Here is a 22,762-nt window from a genome sequence, read left to right as displayed (position 1 = left end):
AAAACACAAAAAACCTCACACACACGCATTATTAGGGGCCCGAGAAGCACCCAAAAATGGCATAAAATGCCAGTGTTTGAATATGGTGATTTTTGACAAAAAACGTAAGGGGTTAATATGTCGGGGTTTTTTTCATTTTTTTTCAACTTGCTGCTAATGCACTTTTCTGATAAAAAAAGAAAACACGTGAAACCTCACACACATGCATTAGGGGCCTGAGAAGTACCCAAAAATGGCATAAAATGCCAGTGTTTGAATTTGGTGATTTTTGACAAAAACATAAGGGGTGAGTATGTTGTTTTTTTTCGTTTCTTTCAACTTGCTGTTAATGCACTAAACCCTAACCCTAACCCTGATGCACTTTTCTGGTCAAAAAACACAAAAAACCTCACACACACACATTATTAGGGGCCCGAGAAGCACCCAAAAATGGCATAAAATGCCAGTGTTTGAATTTGGTGATTTTTGACAAAAAACGTAAGGGGTTAATATGTCGGGGTTTTTTTCATTTTTTTTCAACTTGCTGCTAATGCACTTTTCTGATAAAAAAAGAAAACACGTGAAACCTCACACACATGCATTAGGGGCCTGAGAAGTACCCAAAAATGGCATAAAATGCCAGTGTTTGAATTTGGTGATTTTTGACAAAAACATAAGGGGTGAGTATGTCGTTTTTTTTCATTTTTTTCAACTTGCTGTTAATGCACTAAACCCTAACCCTAACCCTGATGCACTTTTCTGGTCAAAAAACACAAAAAACCTCACACACACGCATTATTAGGGGCCCGAGAAGCACCCAAAAATGGCATAAAATGCCAGTGTTTGAATTTGGTGATTTTTGACAAAAAACGTAAGGGGTTAATATGTCGGGGTTTTTTTCATTTTTTTTCAACTTGCTGCTAATGCACTTTTCTGATAAAAAAAGAAAACACGTGAAACCTCACACACATGCATTAGGGGCCTGAGAAGTACCCAAAAATGGCATAAAATGCCAGTGTTTGAATTTGGTGATTTTTGACAAAAACATAAGGGGTGAGTATGTCGTTTTTTTTTTCGTTTTTTTCAACTTGCTGTTAATGCACTAAACCCTAACCCTGATGCACTTTTCTGGTCAAAAAACACAAAAAAACTCACACACACGCATTATTAGGGGCCCGAGAAGCACCCAAAAATGGCATAAAATGCCAGTGTTTGAATTTGGTGATTTTTGACAAAAAACGTAAGGGGTTAGTATGTCGTTTTTTTTCATTTTTTTCAACTTGCTGTTAATGCACTAACCCCTAACCCTAACCCTAATGCACTTTTCTGGTAAAAAAAACACAAAAAAACTCACACACATGCATTATTAGGGGCCTGAGAAGGACCCAAAAATGGCATAAAATGCCAGTGTTTGAATTTGGTGATTTTTGACAAAAACATAAGGGGTGAGTATGTCGGTTTTTTTTTCATTTTTTTCAACTTGCTGTTAATGCACTAAACCCTAACCCTGATGCACTTTTCTGGTCAAAAAACACAAAAAACCTCACACACACGCATTATTAGGGGCCCGAGAAGCACCCAAAAATGGCATAAAATGCCAGTGTTTGAATTTGGTGATTTTTGACAAAAAACGTAAGGGGTTAATATGTCGGGGTTTTTTTCAGTTTTTTTCAACTTGCTGCTAATGCACTTTTCTGATAAAAAAAGAAAACACGTGAAACCTCACACACATGCATTAGGGGCCTGAGAAGTACCCAAAAATGGCATAAAATGCCAGTGTTTGAATTTGGTGATTTTTGACAAAAAACGTAAGGGGTTAGTATGTGGTTTTTTTTTCATTTTTTTCAACTTGCTGTTAATGCACTAACCCCTAACCCTAACCCTAATGCACTTTTCTGGTAAAAAAAAAACACAAAAAAACTCACACATGCATTATTAGGGGCCTGAGAAGGACCCAAAAATGGCATAAAATGCCAGTGTTTGAATTTGGTGATTTTTGACAAAAAACGTAAGGGGTTAATATGTCGGGGTTTTTTTCAGTTTTTTTCAACTTGCTGCTAATGCACTTTTCTGATAAAAAAAGAAAACACGTGAAACCTCACACACATGCATTAGGGGCCTGAGAAGTACCCAAAAATGGCATAAAATGCCAGTGTTTGAATTTGGTGATTTTTGACAAATAACGTAAGGGGTTAGTATGTGGTTTTTTTTTCATTTTTTTCAACTTGCTGTTAATGCACTAACCCCTAACCCTAACCCTAATGCACTTTTCTGGTAAAAAAAAAAACACAAAAAAACTCACACATGCATTATTAGGGGCCTGAGAAGGACCCAAAAATGGCATAAAATGCCAGTGTTTGAATTTGGTGATTTTTGACAAAAAACGTAAGGGGTTAGTATGTCGTTTTTTTTCAGTTTTTTTCTACTTGCTGCTAATGCACTTTTCTGGTAAAAACAAACAAACAAAAAAAACACGGGAAACCTCACACACACGCATCAGGGGCCTGAGAAGCACTCAAAAATGGCATAAAATGCCAGTGTTTGAAATTGGTGATTTTTGACAAAAACATAAGGGGTTAGTATGTCGTTTTTTTTTTTTTTGTTTTTTTCAACTTGCTGTTAATGCACTAACCCCTAACCCTAACCCTAATGCACTTTCCTGGTCAAAAACACAAAAAACCTCACACACACGCATTATTAGGGGCCTGAGAAGGACACAAAAATGGCATAAAATGCCAGTGTTTGAATTTAGTGATTTTTGACAAAAAACGTTAGTATGTCGTTTTTTTTCAGTTTTTTTCAACTTGCTACTAATGCTGTAAAAAAACAAACAAGGGAAACCTCACACACATGCATTAGGGGCATGAAAAGCACCCAAAAATGGTATATAATGCCAGTGTTTGAATTTGGTGATTTTTGACAAAAAACGTAAGGGGTTAGTTTGTCGTTTTTGGCGTGTTTTCTTGTTGTTTCATTTATCTTCTTTTTTTGCTCCAGTCCCAACTGTGCGGTCACACAAACTACGTTTTGTGTGTGTGTGGGCTGTGTTTTGTTGTGTGCAAGATGGAAGAAGGAAAAGATGTGGACCGCTGGCGGAGGGCCGTCTAATTCCTGAGCCGTCTCCTGGCCTTGATTCCCTTCACTCACAAGTGTGACTGCAATTTGCGCGCTGTCTTCAGGTTCAAATTTACGACCTCGCCGGGGCCTCGACGAACAAAAGAGAAGATTGAAGGCAGAATCCATAGGACCCCCGTCCAGACCCGTTCTTTTCCGCGTGGCTTAATTGATGCCAGATCTTGTGTGGGGCCAACGTTAAATGTAGGAGGCTGGATTACTGCAAAGGAACATACTGCATGCTGCCTTCGTGATGCACTCGTTTAACCGTCGGCATGCTAATCCTGTTGCCCATCTTCTCTGCTAAACACTGAGGTTGCACACTGAGGGCCAACCGCATGGAGGCAATCACAGTGCTAATGCACTGTGTGTGTGTGTGTGTGTAAGGGCTTTCTCACAAGTGTCAGTGCCTCGCTGTGGCGTGAGTAAGTAGGGTGTTGACCCCATCCATCCCTGGAGACCATATGGATGCAATCACACTCAGTGAGCGAGTGAGCGAGAGAGAGAGAGAGAGTACACAAAGAGAGAGAAAGCTGAACAGAAAAATAAAAAAAACACTTGGAAGACAGCAAGTCTTCCTAATTCTGTGTTCTTGCGTCCCCTTTATGGCCGTGCCAGTAGTTTGGTCCTGTCAAGCCGTGATGGTTTCTTCGCCCACTCTTCCAAAGAGGGCGAGGGATGATTGTGGTCGCTTGGATTCCAGTCTTAAGAGGAGCTCACCAGATCATTCACTCACAGACAGCACGGTTGCTAACTTGCTTCAAGCTACAGGCTGCAAAGGAAAACATTCCCACACGCTCCTCTTTAACTTCCTGTCAGACCTTAACACACCAACAGCAGCGCTCCGTTCCAACACAACCAGCATCTTCATTGGTGTGTCCCTTCATTGCTGGTTGGCTGTCGGGGCGCTGCATTGACCTCAGCCTCCCTGTCAACTCTGGGGTCCTCTGGTTCCCTCTGGTGGACAGAGGTAGCATCGCAGCATCATCCATCCAACCATGCATCCATCCATCCATGCATCAATCAATGTATCAATTCATCCATCCATCCATTCATCCATCCATGTATCCATCCATATATGTATCCATCTATCCATCCATACATCCAGATATGTATCCATCCATCCATCCGTCCATGTATCCATCCATATATGTATCCATCCATCCATCATCCATCCATCCATGTATCCATCCATATATGTATCATCCTTCCATCATCCATCCATGATTCCATCCATCTATCCATCCATGTATCCATCCATATATGTATCATCCTTCCATCATCCTTCCATCCATCCTTCATCCATATATGCATATATCCATCCATCCATCCATCCTTCCTTCCATCCATCCATCCATTTTTCCATCCATCCCTTCTTCCATCCATCCATATATTCATCCATCCATCCATGCATACATTCATACATACGTACATATATCCATCCATCCATACATACATACATACATATATCCATCCATCCATCCATCCACCCATCCATCCATCCATCCACCCATGCATCCATCCACCCATCCATCCATTCATCCATCCACCCATCCATCATCCATCCATCCATCCACCCATGCATCCATCCATCCATCCATTCATCCATCCACCCATCCATCATCGATCCATCCATCGATCCACCCATGCATCCATCCTTCCATCCATCCATCCACCCATCCATCCATCCATCCATCCATCCATCCATCCATACATACATGCATACACACATACTACATACGTACATAGTACATACACACATGTATCCATCCATCCATACATACATACATATACATACATACATACATACATATATCCATCCATACATACATACATATATCCATCCATCCATCCATCCATCCATCCATACATATATCCATACATCCATACATCCATACATCCATACATCCATCCATACATACATACATACATACATACATACATATATCCATCCATCCATCCATCCATCATGTCAGGATTCAGGAGAAGTTCATTCCTGCATGATGCTGTGAGAACATCAATGCAGACATGAAGATGGAAGAGTTAGGCTGGCGGTGAAAACGTCTGCTGGATGAAATGTTCCTTTTGGATGCTGGTACCGATGATGATGATGATGATGATGATGACAGTTCTTTTGGCCACTTGTCAATCAAAAAGCAGATGCTAATTTCTCCCTAAACACTAACGTTCATCAGAAGTTCCATATCTGCTGTTCTCCATCCAACTGTCATCTGAAGCTTGAGCAGATGCAACAATAAATATATTTTATACTTTAATGATGTTTCTCCCAAAAAGCCTTTTTGCATGTCAGAGTCCGCGGAAAAAAAAAAAAAATCAATGATGCTAATTAATATTCCAAAGGCGGACTTTGCTGGGGCTGATTACTGTAAGGCGAGTGGCGAGGGATTAGGTCTTGGCTCCCACCCTCAGGAGGAAGTAGTCATTAGAGACCACGTGTTTATTTACGCTTGCGTACGCGGAGCACTGTGGCGTGTCGCATTTGTGTTGTTGTTGTTCAATCTCTCTTCACATTATTGGGGCATGCTAACCATCTGGGCTCGCACCGGGGTTCTTTAAGAACGGCTCCAGCCGCGTGGAGGAGATGTGGACACCCTTGGCACAGCGGTTAAAACCCCTTGGTTGAACACTAGAGTATCTTTAGTCTTGGGACTTTGGTGCTTCTCTGTGGAAATGTGTAGCAAATTGGCTTAAATGCAGTGTTCCTGAGGAGAAGTGTGGTACTTGAATGCATCGCTAACATTTACCTGCCAGGAACAGATCCAGGATCCAGAGGAGAGGTCTGTTTACGTATGTGATTATCGCTTTGACCTCTGACCCCCCCCACTTGGGCCATTTGTAGGGCGCCCTGGAGATGCTGAGGACTTTCTTGAGACGTCGCTCTTAAGCTAAAGTGGGCCGTGCTGCCCCCCCCCCCCCCCCTTTAAAGCACCTTTTTGCTCTCCAAACTCAAACACTCAAAAAGTCGATAACTTCATATTTTTGGAAATTTTCTGGAAAAATACGCCTGAGACAAACAAATCTTCAACTGGTGGGACTTTAGAGTTATCGCCAAAGTTTTTGACTTTTTGGTGACAAATAGAAAATGTGATGATAACCATAGACCAGGAAAGGAAAAGTGTTTGGATCCTGATTACAATATGAGCGACGCCAACAATTACATACATACACAATTTTTACTAAGCAGATGCTGCCTACTAAAACACACACACACACACATACACAACTTAGCAATACCTATGGAATGCCACAAGATGGCAGTATAACTGCACCTTCTTGTTCCTTTCGGTGTTTTATTTCCATTGATTAACATACATAGTGTGTAGATCTACATACTGTGTATACCTAGTACATAGTATATAGTAGTATATGTTTGTCCCACTTTCATGTTTCTGACATGAAACTGAACACAAAATTTAATGAAATTTAATTATTAAGGTAAAAACATAACAGATGAACGGAGATTTATTTGTATGGAAAAGCTGACAAAGCCCTTCATAAAGCTTTGGGACTCCAGCAAACCACAGTGAGAGCCATTCCCCACAAATGGTGAAAAAATGGAACGGTGGTGAACCTCATCCAAGAGGTCAAAAAGACCCCCAGAAGAACATCCAGAACATCCAAAGAAGCTCAGGTCCTACTTGCCTCAGTCCAGGTCAGCGTTCATGACTCCGCCAAAAGAAAGACATCGAGGAAAAATGGCGAACAAAAACAACAGCAAGGCTCGTCTTGATTTTGATGACCCCTAACACCTTTGGGAAAATACTCTGTGGGTTTTGGGAAGTGTGTCTCCATTCCATGGGACATTTCAGAAAAAGATGATAGCAAAAGTGAAATATGGTGGAGGTAGTGTAGTGGTACGTGGACATGGACTACAGTACATTAGATTTCCTTTTCTCTTTCCTTCACACCGCCTCTTCAAAGCTCCATTTGCCCTCAGATCACCAAGTATGTTTGCAGACTATCAATTAGTGCCGAGGGTTCGAATCCCAACTCTGGTGTTGATAAAGCCGCCGTCCGGCTCGATCAGACAAATAAATCAGCCGGATGGAAAAAGCGTGTCCGAGCCAAAGTCTTCTCCGTTTTTGTTATCTGTATGTTTTTGTATTTAGATTATGGAAGGATATCAGGATTCTCTTGGATATTTGTTCAGTACTCCGGAATGGAATTCCCCTCAAGCTTTATTTGCAAAATAAAAAAAGTTCTTTCCATAAAGACTAGCTGGTCCAGCCGGTGGGTTTTTGCAGTGCGACTGTGGAATATGTTGCTAAGAAAATAGCAGCTATGGTTGACGTTGGGCTTTTTAGTTTGATATTTTATATTATTATATTTTATTTTTGTTTCATAGCTGACATTCAGCTGATACGCAATATTTCATGGGATTACATTTTGTTGACTTCCTGCATTCAAAGAAAAGAATGAAACAGGAGCTGACATTTTTCAGGGTTAATAACAAAGAAAAAATAAGAATCTGGAAAAATAATGAAAGTAGGGATAAATAGTTAAGAATAAATATGTTAAAATTAGGAATAAAATGAAAAGTCCAAATTAGAACTGTACTTGTACTCCAAAGACAGTACACAAGCAAATATTTTAGTGCAGGCTAATATTGCCATGCTTTTTCTAAAGCTTATTTTGTTAACGCACTGTAACGAGACAGCTGCTACATGTAAGGGAAAAGGAGGACGTTAATCAAAATGGAACCATTTTTTAGATGCATTTTATGAACCTTTTTCATATGAAAAATTATAACATTTATTTTTAATCCAGATAATATAATTATAATTTTATAATAAAAATAATATATAAAATATAAAATAAAATATTTTAAAAATTATATAAAATATTAAGAAAATGTTGCAATGACACATCATCAGTAGGGTAAAACTACAATCCAACGCTTGGGGAATTCTGCTTCACAATGATAGGAAGAAGAAAAATTATAAAATGTATTTTTAATCCATATAATATAATAGATATGATTGACAATATATCATATTTTTTTGGGGGGGGGGTCATGCCGCTAGCACGAGCCTGCGCCAGATATTGTTTTTCTATTTGCACTACACCACAGAGCTCAGCGGTGTGTTTGGTTTCTCCTCGACCAGATCTCCCGACCAGACCGGAGCTGAAGTGAGGAAGAAGCTCCGCCCCCTCCCGCTGAGAGAGGAAGTTGCAGCCAACGCATCTGCGCGACACGATAGCGAGGGGCTGGGAAAAGCCATGTAAGAAAAACAATCAAGAGTGTGACTGTTTAGAAAAGCGGAGAATGTAATGGAGCATCTGAGCAGTCAATAATCACCCCCCCGACCCCCCCCATATCAGATCTCATTGATATTTTTACTATATTCCTTTCTAGGTACACTGGTGAAAGAGCAGATTTAGGGAGGGAGGGGGTTGCATATTAGCTCTAATTGAATTACCCCCCCACCCCATTGAACCACTACCACTTGTGTCACTTATAGCCCCCCCCCTCCAGTGGACAAGGGGGGGCTTATTCAATAAAAACTCTTAATTGTTTTCACCCTGCTTTCATCAAAGCTGTTATTGAAGAGAAAACAACACTTGGCGCTTTGGATTCCGTCAAGATGGTGAAGATTACATCCGAGGGGCCTTTAATGGAAAACCTTGAGACAATATTCCGATTCGAAAGAACGATGAAAGATGAATGAAACGGCTTCACAAAGAACGCCACCTTGTGACCAAATGTTATTTCTTACGAGCCACAGAACTTGACTGGAACCTCCAGAGTCAAACACAATCCTGTCTGATGCCGGCTGACTTCCGAGTTGTTTTTCCCAAAAGCATTTTTCCATAAGGTCAAACAAAAACGATATTCTTAATAGTCAGAAAAGACAAAAGCCACACCCCCCACTTACCCTCTTGCTGATGTTCTCCTGCAATTTTGGATCGACATTTGCAATAAAAAATAATTTCACCTCCCCTTCTCTCTTCAATTGCCGTTGTTCACTCGCCATACAATGCAGCTTTAATCCGTAAATATGGCAGACGCCCTGAGTTTAACGTATCCCTCAGCAGTTCCATCATGGTTTTTCTAGATATATTAATAAATTAAATAAATTAATACATTTATAAATGTATTAATATATTAATAAATTAATTAATATATTAATTAATATAAATTAATAAAATCTCAATTACACAAAATATTACGGAATAACATGATCAATGAAGCATAAATTAAGACAGAAACGGTTCGATTTCCCCGACATTATCTACATTGTATTAATGAATGAGTTGCCCACTCAAGGTGAAGAAGATTTTTTCAGATAATAAAATAAATAATAAATCATTTTGACCGAAATGGACATATTTGTGAATGCTGAGTCATCAATGTGCAGGGATCCACTGTATGGAATATAATATACATTTCATGCTAGCACCTAAACCACCAAATATTCATCATACAGCAAGCCAACATGGCGGACGCAGCTTAGAGTCAGTGTGTGTGTGTGCGGTCGGCGTTAGGTTTGGCAAAGGTCCTGATCTGGCCCTGATGGGGGGAGGATGGTGGTGGCCTGCCTCCAACGAGAGGATGAAGGAAGGGAAGAAAGCCGAGGAGGGAACCACACTTTGGTGGACGAGGGGAGCAATAATAGTATTTTTGGATGTTTATTTGAATGTGGCACCCACAAGAGGGAAGTCTCCCAAGGCTTTGGAGGTGTGGGGTAATAAAAGCAAGATGTAGTCAAACCCCCCCCCCCCCCCCCCCTGCTGAGCAAGGTCAGTTTACCCCAGGAACACCCCCGGAACTGAAACAGGAGGATGGTATTTACTCATATGGCTGAAAGCGTATCATGGAACTTGGGCTGGAATTGATGGAGTTGTACTACTAAATATTAGCTTGGAGTATGGATCAGTAGTATCCATCCAGGAGAGGTCAGTAACGTGTAGGTCATTCTACCAAGGAAACACCACAGCGGAATAAAAAAAAAGGCTTTGGAACGTTCCCTGTGGTGCCACAAATCTAAATAGATATGTCTTGAGTGACTTGACTCTAGAAAGTGGAACTATACAAAGTTTCTATTTCATAACATCAGGGGTCAGCCCAACTGTCAGAGAAGATGGTTCCACGCCGCATCTGCACCATCACCATAGACTTATCATCCATAGTCCATAGTCTTATCATCCATAGTCTATAGTCTTATCATCCATAGTCCATAGTCTTATCATCCATAGTCTATAGTCTTATCATCCATAGTCCATAGTCTTATCATCCATAGTCCATAGTCTTATCATCCATAGTCTATAGTCTTATCATCCATAGTCCATAGTCTTATCATCCATAGTCCATAGTCTTATTATCCATAGTCCATAGTCTTATCATTTATAATCCATAGTCTTATCATTCATAGTCCATAGTCTTATCATCCATAGTCCATAGTCTATAGTCCATAGTCTTATCATTTATAATCCATAGTCTTATCATCCATAGTCCATAGTCTTATTATCCATAGTCCATAGTCTTATCATTTATAATCCATAGTCTTATCATTCATAGTCCATAGTCTTATCATCCATAGTCCATAGTCTATAGTCCATAGTCTTATCATTTATAATCCATAGTCTTATCATCCATAGTCTATAGTCTTATCATCCATAGTCCATAGTCTTATCATCCATAGTCTATAGTCTTATCATCCATAGTCCATAGTCTTATCATCCATAGTCCATAGTCTATAGTCTTATCATTCATAGTCCATAGTCTTATCATTCATAGTCCATAGTCTATAGTCTTATCATCCATAGTCCATAGTCTATAGTCTTATCATCCATAGTCCATAGTCTTATCATTCATAGTCCATAGTCTTATCATCCATATTCCATAGTCTATAGTCTTATCATCCATAGTCCATAGTCTTATCATTCATAGTCCATAGTCTTATCATCCATAGTCCATAGTCTATAGTCTTATCATCCATAGTCCATAGTCTTATCATTCATAGTCCATAGTCTTATCATCCATAGTCCATAGGCTATAGTCTTATCATCCATAGTCCATAGTCTTATCATTCATAGTCCATAGTATATAGTCTCATCATCCATAGTATATAGTCCATAGTCTAATCATTCATAGTCCATAGTCTATAGTCCATAGTCCATAGTCTTATCATCCATAGTCCATAGTCTATAGTAGTCCATAGTCCTCATCTGGGATCATTCCAGTATCTACTTCAGACTTCACTACAAACTTTGAGGTGGATGTTTTACATACAAGCCTAATTTTTGCATCTCACAGCAACTATGGTGCGTTCAAGGACTGCCAAACAAAGTGCAAAATGTCAACGCTTGACTAAAAAGCCTCTAGAAGGCTCTAGTAATGTTAAAAGTATATTTTAGAAGGTGTTAAACAGGGTTTTTATGCTCTAACTACGACTTATTGAATGAATGACAAGCAGTAAGTGAAGACTCTACCTTGTTTTTGGCTACAAAGCAAAAACCAGACCTTGGTTAGTGAACTTCCACTTTTTGGTCAGAGAAGACTTTGTTTGGTTTGGGACGGTTAGCTGCTCTTTAGTGTCAGACATTCTGCATGGGAGATCATGGACGGAGAACTGCAATGATGTCATGGCTTCTCCTCAAAGCGTCCAATCAGTTTCCTTAGAAGTCATCTCCGATTTCTCCTGACAGTCCTTAGGGTCCATATTTGGTATTTAGGGCTTGCTATGCTATACCGTGATGCAGCTCACTTTATGTCTTCATGCAGCCTTCACTCACCATTAGGGTTAGGGTTAGTAGCAGAAAAGAAAAAAGCTTTTCGGTGGATTTTCAGTGGCCCGCTAGTCGCCTTGCCCCTTTCTACAGATCATTAGCAGTCGGGCCTTTTGAAGTGGTGAGGTCTGCTGTGTGTGTCACGGCTATGCAAATCCAGGGGACGAACCCCGCCACCTGTTCCTCCAAACATCTGTCCTCAGAGCCGGCTTTGCCTCCTTTAGCGCTGATCCTCCTGGAGGATGGAGGATGGAGGATGGAACAGCAGCTATTTTTAGCCTTACCATCAAATGCAAATGAAGACCTTATGCTCTCTCATGAAGATACATTCCCAGGCAGGTTTTGCTAACGCCATGATGATGGCTGTAGGAGAAGCCCCTCGCAGACATGGGATAGTTGATGTAAATCTAAGTGGATTCTGTACCCACTCGGCGCAGCTTTAATGCTTTTAATGAAGTGCTTTATCTGCAAGGCTTCTTCGGGAATGGCGGGGCGGCCGCGGACTGGTGAGTCTCGGCTGGTCGGATCAAAGCGGCCGAGGTTTCCGAGGGAGCTTCAGCAGCAGAGCGATGACCACGTTCATTAGGCGGAGTTGCTATCTTACCTCGCAAAGTTCCCGACGAATTTAATAGAAGCTATGATCTTCCTGCACGTTCATCCCAGACGTTCCACGTATCTTCAGCGGCAAAAATCATAGTGGTGTTTAGCATGCACGTCATTTTCATGGGCGGTTGTTGATGAAGCGCAGAAGCGCACCTTCAAGCATTGACCGACGGGTGAAGGAAGAGGTGGACGACGTGCCGAGGTCTAACAGCCCACTTGGGACTGAAGAACACATTATTATTCCGGAAATGTCTAAATCGCTCCCGAGTATCAGTCGGAAATGCAACATGAAGAAAAAAACATACCGTGAATCCGTACTTTCTTTCATGGGGTGTTTTTTTGGTGACCCCCGGTGGCCACCATAAGTCATTGCATTGATCTGTGACACAGTCAGGCAGGCACGTTGAATGTGTCTGTAAGTAATGTGCAATATTGGCATGATGCCTGTGTATTTTATTACTATTTTATGACTGTTATTTCATTGAGTGGCTCAATAAGTGAATTTCCACAAAGTAGGATTTAATATTAATAAATGTAAATGTAAGTATTTTGTAGTTCAAAGCTGAGCTTAGTTTTGCTAGAATTAGAGCCCCTGAGACATGAAATAACACCCCTATAGTCACACACAAAATTATTATTTATTCTAAATTATTTAAATTATTTGTACAAATTATTTTTTACGCTGTACATTGTTCATATTTGATGTCATCTATTTATTCTCCACATTATTTATTATTATATATTATATATTCTATCTATCTATCTATCTATCTATCTATCTATCTATCTATCTATCTATCTATCTATCTATCTATCTATCTATCTATCTATCTATCTATCTATCTATCTATCTATCTATCTATCTATCCGTCTATCCGTCTATCCGTCTATCCGTCTATCCGTCTATCCGTCTATCCGTCTATCCGTCTATCCGTCTATCCGTCTATCCGTCTATCCGTCTATCCGTCTATCTCTCTATCCATCCATCCATCCATCCATCCCCCTCTCTCTCTATCTATCCATCCATCTATCCATCCATCCATCCATCCATCCCTCCCTCCCTCCCTCCCTCCCTCCCTCCCTCCCTCCCTCCCTATACATCCATCCATCCATCCCTCTCTCCTTCTCTCCTTCTCTCCCTCTCTCCCTCTCTCCCTCTCTCCATCTCTTTTTCCCTCTCTCCCTCTCTCTCTCTCTCTCTTGCTCCCTCTCGCTCTCTCTCGCTCTCTCTCGCTCTCTCTCGCTCTCTCGCGCTCTCTCGCTCTCTCTCGCTCTCTCTCGCTCTCTCTCTCCATCTATCCCTCTATTCATCTCTCTTTCTATCTCTATCTCCCTCCCTCCCTCCATCCATCCATCCATCCATCCATCCATCCATCTATCCATCTATCCATCTATCTATTTATCTATCTCCCTTCATCTGTCCATCCATCCATCCATCCATCTATATATCTATATATCTATATATCTATATATCTATATATCTATCTATATAGCAGACATAATCAATCATAGAAAATAAGCCATTAATAAGAATTGCCAGCGCGCTTCCTGGTGCCTCATCAATGTCTAACCAACAGGACTGACACCAAGAGAGACCAGAGTACGCTGCTGTGTTGCTGCCACTCTTCATTAAGCAGAGAACACGTGTTGTCAACATTCACACAGGAGCTGCTGTAGGCCACTCTCTTCACTGCTAACCTAAGCTCTAGCTAGCTGATGTCACATATGTCACTTCTCAGGTCAAAGATAGCGTATTACACTTCATACGTATACATATATTACATATCTATATATGACAAATCATCTTGAAATAAGGTATTTATGGAAGAGCGTTTTCGGTCTGGGAAAAATGGAGGTGTGCAGTTGGTAGCCAATCCGTGGAACATCAGGAAGGAATTAGAGAACAAAGGCCCAGGCAGAAGAACACAAACACTTCCAAGATCATTCCTCGCCGTGTATTTCCAAACAGATTACTGGTCAAATTAACAAAGCCAGCCCCCGGGGAAGGGGGGGGGGGGTCGCATTACCAACTCCGCAACAGGACACCTTGCATCTGTCAACAACCTACGCACGGAAATAGAATCCCCCGCCGAACGGACGTCCGTGCCGTCAGTGTACATTATCCAACATGAAACGTCATGTAAAACAATCCAAGGAGGATATACGGGAACTGGAGACGGAGAAAGCAAGCAGGGATTGTTGGAAGTGCTGAACCATGACTGGATCTGGGATACAGTAGCTCAGATATTCATGGAAGTGTACGCAAAGCCTCGAGAAAGCCAGCAGCTGTGGAGACTCCTGACCGTGCAGGGGTAGGGGGGTGTAAGAGTAGATGCACATGAGGGGAGGGGGGCTGTTGATCCAGGTGTGGAATACCGACCCCGCTTGTAGGACTGAAGCGGAACGCCGGTGAGATCCGAGTACAAGTTGGCGATGTATTGCTTCCAGGCTGTTTCCCGACGGCCGTTCATTTGGAAGTGAATGAGACTCAAGTCCCCGGTCGTACCCGTGTCAGGGTTTATGACTGGACTTGGTACAACCTGAATCAAAACCTAGAACTGAACCAAACATCCACACTTTGTAGTCAAGACCTTTTCATTGTCTTCATGCTGGTTTTGAGTTTGTTTTAAGAACGGAACTTTCATGGAAAGCTGGGAATCTACTGTAATTCATGCAAGGTACCAAAGAACCTGATTGGTTAACACAAGTCCTAGTCCTAGTCCAAGTCCTCCAAGGAGACCGAGCCGCTCCAAACCGCCTGGGTTGTTCTGGTACTGTCTAAAAACCGTACTATCTGTGCCGACCTACACCAAGACCAAACATGCTGGGATAATTCGCTTCTAAGGAAATGAGTCAGTTTTCCCAGATTGTGTGAAATTCCATTACGGGCCTGCTAGCTTCCCGTGATGGAATGCAGTCCATATCGGACCATGAAGGTTTTGTTCTGTTTACTCCAACATTTCACTTCCAATTAAACTCCAAAAGACCTTAAAGTCATTACACGCTGCTTTGTTGGACATTCCGAATGCACTCCAAATCAGCCCCATCAGCGATATTCCGGCTTCCTTACGAGGGTGGTTACAAATGGGGCAGCGATGTGACGGAATCCATCCCAGACCAGGTCAATTCGAGCTCACGCTGACGTAATTGTAGACAAAGAAAAGATTCATTTTGGGAATCTTACAGCATCTCGTTGAGCTGCTGGGAACAGTTATAGGAACATCAGCATATTTCCAATCAATCCCTGGAGAAAGAGCAACACGGATTTGTCTGCAGCTATTTTACCTGTCACAGATGTTTAACTTCCTTGCACATAATGGCGCTCGTACTGCGGGTAAACAGCCATCACCAGCCTGTTTATTCGGAGGGAGGGGAACGCCGTGGATCTGACCCACTTTCCAAATAACGACCCGTGGCGGCGAGATGAAGGAAAGATGAAGAGCAAAGCGGGAAAATAGAAAGGAAGGTCCAATTTATTTTGAGTAATTGGCTCCACTTGAACAAACATCCTCTGCTTGCCCAGTGGTCATCTCGACTCCGGAGTCGGTGCCACCGGGAAAATGAAAAAACATCTCCTCATGTTGGAAGTACATGGGAATGAAAAGTACGGGAATGAAAAGTTCCATTCATCCTGGTCGGACACCAACAGGAACGGGCGGAATAATCAGCTAATTGTTGGTTTGAATTGAGGTCAAAAGGAGTCCGGGTACTCCGGGTACTCCGGGTACTTCAGGTACTCCGGTCCGCCCCCCATCCCCCATTCCAAAAACATGCTAGCTTCATTGGCCACTCCAAATTGTCCATAGGTATGAATGTGAGTGTGAATGGTTGTTTGTCTATATGTGCCCTGTGATTGGCTGGCCACCAGTCCAGGGTGGACCCCGCCTCTCGCCCCCAGACAGCTGGGATAGGCTCCAGCATAGAAGTATGTCTGTGTGTGAGTTAATATTATATTACATTTATGACTATATGTCTTATGTTCCATTGTTGTGGCTGCGATGTTAGCTAAAGGTGACTCTAGGGGTGTTATTTCATGCCTGCAGGGCTCTAATCAATTTCGCACGCTAATGGTTAGCATGTTGTCCATATCACAGTCAGGAGGTTCCAGTCTTTGTTTGGGCATCTCTGAGTGGAGTTTGCACGTTTTCTTCGGGTACTCCAGGTACTCCGGGTACTCCGGGTACTCCGCCCCCCCATCACCCATTCCAAAAACATGCTAGGTTAATTAGCCACTCCAAATTGTCATAAAGTATGAATGTGGGTGGGAATGCTTATTTGTCTATATGTGCCCTGTGATTGGCTGGCCACCACTCCAGGGTGGACCCCGCCTCTCGCCCCCAGACAGCTGGGATAGGCTCCAGCATAGAGGTATGTCTGTGTGTGAGTTAATATTATGTTACGTTTATGACTATATGTCTTATGTTCCATTGTTGTGGCTGCGATGTTAGCTAAAGGTGACTATAGGGGTGTTATTTCATGCCTGCAGGGCTCTAATCAATTTCGCACGCTAATGGTTAGCATGTTGTCCATATCACAGTCAGGAGGTTCCAGTCTTTGTTTGGGCAGTTCTGAGTGGAGTTTGCATGTTTTCTCTGGGTACTCCGGGTACTCCAGCCCCCCCCCCATTCCCCATCCCCCATTCCAAAAACATGCTAGGTTAATTAGCCACTCCAAATTGTCACAAGGTAAGAATGTGAGTGTGAATGGTTGTTTGTCTATATGTGCCCTGGGATTGGGTGGACCCCGCCTCTCCCCCCCAGACAGCTGGGATAGGCTCCAGCATCGAAGTATGTCTGTGTGTGAGTTAATATTATGTTACATTTATGACTGTATGTCTTATGTTCCATTGTTGTGGCTGCGATGTTAGCTAAAGGTGACTATAGGGGTGTTATTTCATGTCTGCAGGGCTCTAATCATTTTGAAAAGGCATTTTTTATTCACGGGCAAAAATATATATTTACTATAAAAATATAATATATAATATAATAAAATTTAATAAAATTTAATAAAATTTAATAAAATTTAATAAAATTTAATAAAATTTAATAAAATTTAATACAATTTAATACAATTTAATACAATTTAATACAATTTAATATACAAATATATAAAAATACATATTTTTTATATTTCAATGAATGAATACAATGAATGCTGAATGACAGCTGTGCCTTGATCCCCTGCATATATCCATATTTCATATCCATATTTCATAGAGATCCATTGACCCACAAGAGGAGCCACTGGTACACATTCTAAGCATTATCTGGAAAAACATGTTTCTGGTCCATAAGCTGTCACTCACAGACCAGGAAGGTGTTCCTCTGTGGCCCCAGGAAGTGTGGCCCCCAGCAGGACTGTCCTATCCAGGAAAGAGGAAGCCCTCTGAAATAATAAAACCTGGCTTATTGATAAGTGAGACATCTACCTCTCATGACCGAATATGCATATGCAGGATAGGGGCCCTTTAAGGGCAATGAGGCAGGAGTAGCCCCCCCGTGTTCTTTTTTTAAATAGCTGCCAATCAATTCATCATAAAGTGAGCACGTACCAGCGGCGTTTGGGCCTGGGGGGCTGTAAAACCCATTTGTCCAGTGACATCATGGTCTTCCAGGTCGGTGGTTCCCAGTTCAGTGTTGACGTGGGCTCCATGCCAGAAGGCTGTCGGCCTCCGAGGGCACCTTTGTCTCGTTCCTCAAGCAAAACCTTTTTCTGTCGGAAAAGATGAAGTAGAGTAGGATGCCCCCCCCCCTCTCTGGACACAAAGTAAACAAGGGAGTCCTCGGGCCGCCTGATGAGTCCCTGTGGGTCTGCACATACAAACAGGTGGTCCTGTTGTGGTGGGTTCATGCGTGTTTGTGGAAGGTCCACTTGGACTGGGCTCAGCTTCACCCGCAGTTGGGAAAATATGGAAGCCAACTAAAAGCAAATTCAACACCTTACACAACAGTTCATACTGACTCAGCATGAGTGTGAGCCCTGCGCTGTGACTGACAGGCAGAAGATGTTCTGGATTTCCATCTTTTTTTTTCACCTCATATTTGCTCCAAAATACTGATACCATGTGGGGATGCATGAAGGTCAACAAATACCATAATAAATACCAATAGCAACATAGTTGGTGATTGATTGGCTCCTTGATCAATCATCAATCATGAATGATTCCATCTTTATTATATATATATATATATATATATATATATATATATATATGATGTATATCATATATATATTGATATTCATATTGATGAATCATCAATCATGAATGATTCCATCTGTAGTATATATATATAATATTAAATTTATAATATAATATATGTATAATATATTAAATAATAATATTATTCATTCATTCATTCATTCATTTTCTACCGCTTTTCCTCACGAGGGTCGCGGGGGGTGCTGGAGCCTATCCCAGCTGTCTTCGGGCGAGAGGCGGGGTACACCCTGGACTGGTCGCCAGCCAATCACAGGGCACATATAGATTATATTATATTATAATAATATAATATACATATTATTATATATATAATGTATAATATAATATAAATATAAAATATAAATAATATATATAATATATTTCACAACTCGTTATTAACTCATTATAATGAGTTAAAATCATCATATAAAATAATTATTATTTAATGTTTGCATATAAGGTAGAAGATGACAATGAAAAATATAATAATATATTATTAAATATTATATTATTATAATATAATATATATATTATATATAATGTATAATATATATATTATTATATATATGATGTATATCATATATATTGATATTCATATTGATGAATCATCAATCATGAATATATATATATATAATATTTAATTTATAATGTTATATTATATTATAATAATATATTATATATATTATTATATATAATGTATAATATATATAATATATAATATGTATAATATAAATATAAAATATTATATATAATATATTTCACAACTGGTTATTAACTCATTATAATGAGTTAAAATCAATCATATCAAATAATTATTGTTATTTAACGTTTGCCTATAAGATAGAAGATGACAATCAAAAATAGTTTTTTCAAATATTAGTACTTCAGCCTATTAGGCAATTACTAATAATAGAAAAAGGGTATTTTAGTGTGTATTTTTATTTCATAAACACAGGCATGTTATCTTTTTAAGCAAAACACTCGATAATATGTATTTCACAACTGGTTATTAACTCATTATAATGAGTTAAAATCAACCATATCAAATAATTATTGTTATTTAACGTTGGCCTATAAGGTAGAAGATAATAGATTTTCCAAATATTAGTACTTCAGCCAATTAGACAATTACTAATAATGGAAAAAAATGTATTTGAATAACTAAAACATCCATTTATTCCAAGAAATGATGAGCATGATGGCAGATGATGAGTGAGGATGGTGAGGATTGCGGAGGTCACATGAGGCCACCTTAGGACCGTAGCGTCCATTCAGCCTGCGGGAGCGTTTTCCCGTATGAAAATGGCGTGTGTGCAGGCGGCGTTGCTGTCTGCCATGTGAATACGGTTTATAAAAATAAATATGGCCTTATGGATTTGCTTTGAACATCAAACGTCCGACTGTTTCTGGATTTGTATCGCCTTCCCGCATGACTTCCCGCTTTCAAGTATCCGAGTCTCATAATGTATGTGAGAAAAGAGGCGTTCTTGGAGGGGGGGGGCTCCGTGGCCCCCGAGACCTGATCCCGCTCAGGTCATCCTTCTTTCCTTGTCTTCGGGCTTCCTGGCAAAACTTCCTGACTCAGGATCAAAGTGGAAACCACCAATCCCACAGCTTGGGTACGCTTGTTTGTGGAGTCGCACCGCCAACCTCCACCCCCGCCTCTGATCTCATCAGGCCGACACGCAACCGTGGGGGTGGAGAGGAACGCTTCGATCCTCGATGCAGATCCCTGCTGACGTCTCCGAACTCAACGCTAGCTGTGACTCAGCGGAGAAAGGAGCGGGCCTTTTGGCACCCCTCCTCTTGGGGTCCTTTTGGGGGTGTCTGGCTCTATTTGTGTTTGTGTGTGGGAAGGAGGAGAAGATTGAAATACACATGACTGAAGATCCTGGTGCACACAGACGAGCGAGACATTCAAGTCCACGCCGGCGCCATCAAAGTTCCAGGATGTCAGACGGGATGAAAACGAAAAGGAGGGAACCTGAGAAGAACAAAATAGTGGCAAAGTTCTGAGGTATCCTCTCGCTGCTTTGGGTTTAAAACAGATGACTCAGCAAATTCCGAAAGGCGAAGGCTTGGTTCCAGGCCTAAAAAACCTGCTGGCGTATTCTTCACGCCTGGCTGGCGTTGATTATTCCTGCAGGCTGCATTTGGCTTGAACTCATCACCATCGACGTGGCCTTCACTGCCCCTCTCCTCCTTGGGACGTTTCTCACTCCTCCGACCTCGGTTCCCCACCAAGAGCAAACATCAGACAAGTAGTCTTCGCTTCGAACGGAGAACCAGAAAAAGCACTATAAAATCATAAAATCATGTTATTATAAATCATAACGAGATCAATTCCACCCCCTCCAACCCTTCTTCTCCTATCGATAAATCTTCCTCCTTTATCGTGCTTCCAGAAGTAGTATTCCTTATTTAGGAAATGAATATTTTCATAGCTAGAGCATAGAAAACCTGCTTATGACTTCCTAAATGTGTTTTTTTTAACCATTATTAGAGCTCTCTACACAATAAATAACACCCCTAGAGTCCACTTTACCAAATGTAGTAGATACTGTATATTTACAGGAAATAAGCCCTAAATATCAAATCAGACGCAAATAGGACCCAAGTAAAACTGAGCCCAACGTTATTATCATTATCATTATTATCATTATTGTTATCTTTATCATTATTCCCATTATTATTGTTATTATTGTCACCGTTATTATCATTATCATTATTATCATTATTGTTATAATCTTTATCATTATTCCCATTATTATTGTTATTATATCACCATTATTATAATAATCATTAATGTTACCATTTTCATCATTATAGTTATACAAATTTTTTGATTAAAAAAAATATATATTTATATTTTTATTTAATTTGACAGACTTCATTGCTTCTTGTAGAGTTAGCAACTTATAAAGTTTATCTAAATCAATTCATGACATTTTTGACATTGCATTTATGTTATGATACTCTGAATTAATTTTTAGTTTCCATAGAAACTAAAACCAGGACAAGCAAACACGCAAGCGAAGATCTACCGCCATGTTGACCGTGATAAACTTGTTCATGGTTTATCATGGCGCTCAACAGGAACGTCGGTCCGAGTCCCAGTGTGACCAGAATACTACCTACCACCCAACTATTTAATATGCAATAAACTACAGACCATAGTCTACCACCAACAATCATGTATTCATTCATTTCTCACTAACGAGCGAGCAATTATGGAACTGCGATTGGCGAGGTACGACTGTACGCCAATATAAGTACTTTGTCATGGTCATAATACTTAAAGTTAGTAAGTTTTTTTGTGACAGATTTGCCCTCTCGATGCACCACTTTCCATTTCCCAACGGAACAAAGGCTCTTTATCCGAAATCTTGGCCGGTTATCGACGTGCTGAAGATGTTCTGCTCAGCCCGATGCCGTCACCGCAGCTGCTTCCTGTTACGACTCACGCACCCGAGCAGGTGCGGACGGCGGCGCACGGCCTCCACATATCGATCAGATGTGTTTTTTTCGAAAACTGAGCCCAATGTTGATCCTTAATAGCAGGGGTCTCAAACTCAATTTACTTGGGGGCCACTGGAGCTCGGGTCTGGGTTTAAGATACCACATATAGTTGGTGGGTAGACAAATTATTTTTTTCAGATTAAAATGAACAAAGCATTATTAGAGCCCTGTAGACATGACAAAACACGACTATAGTCACATTTATACTCTTTTTTTATTTACAACATATTGCGCAACTGCAGGGTCTTGAGACACATGCTAACTCGCAAACTAGAGAGCTAGCGACCTAAACGGTAGCCTTCAAGTTATTTCCTTTAAACTTAAATAGCCAAAAACTTACCACTTCCACACGGATAGGGAGGATAACTATTAACAGTTATTTAACCTTTAACATGAACATTAATCAAACGTAATAATTTTTTCTGGGTACATGATACCATACAGCATCCATATCAAACTTGCGCGGGCCGCACTAACATTAAACTTTCATATCAAGGCAGGGGCCTCAAAGTAGTGCCGCGTGTTTGAGACCCCAGTTTTATAGCCACCATTCAAATTGTTTGTGTTTTATTTGTTTTTTTTTTATGTCGGGAATAA

General features: G+C 40.7%; 1 long non-coding RNA gene across 1 annotated transcript in view; it reads left to right on the top strand.

Moving 5' to 3' along the window:
- LOC131129913 (uncharacterized) overlaps nt 1-8,752 on the top strand; it is a 43,797-nt gene extending 35,045 nt beyond the window's left edge. The window contains exons 3-4 of the long non-coding RNA XR_013627299.1: nt 8,220-8,336; nt 8,471-8,752. This is a non-coding gene — a long non-coding RNA (uncharacterized LOC131129913). The remainder of the gene's footprint in view (nt 1-8,219; nt 8,337-8,470) is intronic.
- Nucleotides 8,753-22,762: the final 14,010 nt, after the last annotated feature.

This window comes from Doryrhamphus excisus, linkage group LG4 (assembly GCF_037039965.1).
Source record: "Doryrhamphus excisus strain RoL-2023G ecotype Guam linkage group LG4, RoL_Dexc_Guam_v1.1, whole genome shotgun sequence".
NCBI classification, from domain to species: Eukaryota; Metazoa; Chordata; class Actinopteri; order Syngnathiformes; family Syngnathidae; genus Doryrhamphus; species Doryrhamphus excisus.
The sequence above is the reverse complement of the archived record's forward strand: the minus strand, read 5'-3'. Positions and strand labels throughout refer to the sequence as shown.